This window comes from Belonocnema kinseyi, chromosome 4 (genome assembly GCF_010883055.1).
Source record: "Belonocnema kinseyi isolate 2016_QV_RU_SX_M_011 chromosome 4, B_treatae_v1, whole genome shotgun sequence".
NCBI classification, from domain to species: domain Eukaryota; kingdom Metazoa; phylum Arthropoda; class Insecta; order Hymenoptera; family Cynipidae; genus Belonocnema; species Belonocnema kinseyi.
The window spans coordinates 143634206-143637092 of NC_046660.1; the positions used below are offsets into that span (position 1 = coordinate 143634206).

The 2887-nt window shown below is 31.3% G+C and overlaps 1 long non-coding RNA gene across 1 annotated transcript; it reads left to right on the plus strand.

The window, feature by feature from the left end:
• The first annotated feature begins 683 nt into the window (after positions 1–683).
• LOC117171668 lies at positions 684–1163 on the plus strand. The gene is made up of 3 exons (XR_004466909.1): positions 684–764; positions 849–969; positions 1071–1163. It is a non-coding gene; the product is annotated as an uncharacterized LOC117171668 (long non-coding RNA).
• Positions 1164–2887: the final 1724 nt, after the last annotated feature.

A 2887-nucleotide genomic window follows, 5' to 3' on the forward strand; every position in this document is an offset into this window, starting at 1 on the left:
ATATGGTTTTAATATGGTTTTATTAAAGATCTCTTTTAATTAAGAATGATAAAAATAAATTAATATAGACCCAAGCAGGGCCAGACCGGGCCCGACTGTGTTATCTCTAGGCGCTGTACTTCGGCCCCGATCGGGTATCGCGTTTCATTTCGAGTTTGGCCCCATCCAGATAGCCCGATTTGAGCCGAATTCTGCCCGATTTGGCCCCCATCAGATCCATATTGGAATTTCTTCTCAGGAAGAGAAAAAAGATTGACCTGGAAATTACCTAGAATTAGAACTCATACTATTGTATTTTCTTTAATGCAATAGAAATTCACCAATCGAGTGCCAATGACGATGAATTGGATCACGAAATGTTTTTAAATAAATACGGTTTTTCGTTAGTTCAAAAAAAGAAGTCATTAGAAGAACAAATTTACAGCAGTGAGACAGAAGATCAGATAAAAAAGGATAAATGCACGAAGCAATGTCCAAAAATCGTAGATATAAAACTTTTGGAACCGAGGACTGACCTAAGTAGATTTAAAAGTATGGTTATCAGTTACTACTTAAGCTTGAAGCTTTTTAGGAATAATTTTTAGTGATAATTATTTGTTTAATTAGGACTTACAGTCACTGATTACAATATTAATTTATAGGAAAATCGAGTGAGAAAAGTGAAAGGAAAGAGCTAATTTCAAGAAGGCCTGAAGAAATACGCGTAGATTCTACTAAAAATGGCGATACACTTAGTCATAGGACAGACCTTTCGAAACCTCAATGTATGTTTAATAATTGCTTGTTCTTATATATCAAGATTTCTAATAATGGTTTCAGTAAAAACTATACAATTACTTTTAACTTAGGTCAATGATTAGTGTAGTTATTTATAGGAGAGATCCTCCAAAAAAATGAAAAGATCAGCATGCTTCTAGAACGGCCCAAAGAACTTAGTTAGAACTTTAATTTGTATGAAAAAAAAATCTAGTAAGTACTGAAAATTATATCTACATGCAAATAATAGCGTAATATCAAGAAACCACACTTGACCATTTTATACAGTTTGCCATGAAAATATGTAATTGTAGGGCAATCTACTGGAAAACGAGATGAACCTTTACCAAAAGCTTATTCTAAGCGGCCTAAAAATGATAATTACGACGGTTACGAAAATGGGGATAATCATGGTAAGCATTTAATTAAATGTTCGGATCTAAATGAATTTTAATGATCTTCAATCTAAACATAAAATTAGTATTTATTTTATAATTAATTTAGAATTTCAAAATTTAACGATAATAAATTAAAATGATTTAAAGAATTTTTTAAATCTCATTTCTAAAGTATTTCTAATGTCTCGTATTCAACATTGCCTGTAAAAAAAGGTTTTGTAAATTTAAATTAAAGTTCCCAAATGAAGACAAAATAACAGGTATTGAAACAAAGTATACGTTTAATGAAAAAAGATTTTTGCTGATAAAAATTATTAAAAGAGACTTAATAAATCTTGTTAATCAACCAATCTTATTCATTGCTTGGCGATTGCAAATCTATTTACAACAAATCTTTTAGATTGTATCGATTTAATGAATTTTCATAACGAACCATAAATTAATTATAGAAGTAAAAAACGAATTTTATGTCTGAGTTTAAGATTTTTTTAAAAACCTAAAGCACTTTAAGAATTTAGAAAAGTGACCAGAATATCTTCTAAATATGTGAATAAACTAGACATTTAAAGGAAAATTAATACCTGTACTGAAGACTGCTACACTACTGCGGCTAGCCAAATATCCTAGATTTCGAGCTATGATACTGGATATACTTGTAATTATTTGATCAGTTAAGAACATCAAACATGTGATACTTACGTCGTATGTTTCCTACCATACCAAGATTATTTGGGTAAACAACTTGTATTTGTGTGAGTGGAGATATCGAATTTTCTATTTGGGAAATTAAGGGCATGTGACACAGCGAAATACTTTCATTACCAACCTCACTTTTTCAGTTCATTGCATTTTTTTTTTAATCTAAGAATTTTTTTTAAAGTAAAATATCGAGCTGAAACTTTGGAAAATGCATTAGAGTACAATAAAGTACGTTAAAGTACTTCATTTGGGTAAGAAATTCACTAAAAGTTTGTTTTACCAAATTGCCTTTTCATTATCTTTTCTCTGAACCGCGACATTTCTTGAACGTTCAAACTTTTTTTGTTTGTAAAATATCGGCCTCAAACTTTGAGAAATGCAAGAGCCGTCAGGAAACTACGTTAAGGTACTTCATTTAGATACAAAAGATTAAAAAAAAAATTATTTCAACTAAGTCTCATCCAACGAAGGACTCTGTTATCAATTGTATCGACATCAGCGATGCACGAAAAGGCGAACTCTGACGGCCACTAAACGAAGCTCTAACAGCTGGCTCGTCATAGACACATGAAATGCGGGATCCACGATTCCACTCGGTCAAGAATCACTAATGCTGTGTCATTATGTCAAAAGTATGACAAAGCTTTATCCAGCATAAAATCCGATTGAAGTATGCTGCTTCAATTTTCAATTGTGATCAGTGGAAGTATTGAAATCATAATATGCATTTGCAAAGTGGGCAAAAAGGAATTGTGCATAATGCGTATAGCTTAGGTTCCTGTGTCATGACAACCAGCAAGCATAAAACTTCTCTTACTTTGAAATTGCTCCCTTATACTTATACTTATGTCAGAAATATCAACTTACTCGTAATTGTAAACCAAAGTGAAGCCAAATTGTGAAACCAAATTGAAAACCAAAGGTTTTTTTGTTTAAAAAAATTCTATTTAAGGGTTGTGAAGACCCTCTAAATAAATTTAAAAATAGAAAAAACCAGTAATTATACAATCATTTTCCACGTTAACCGCTTATCA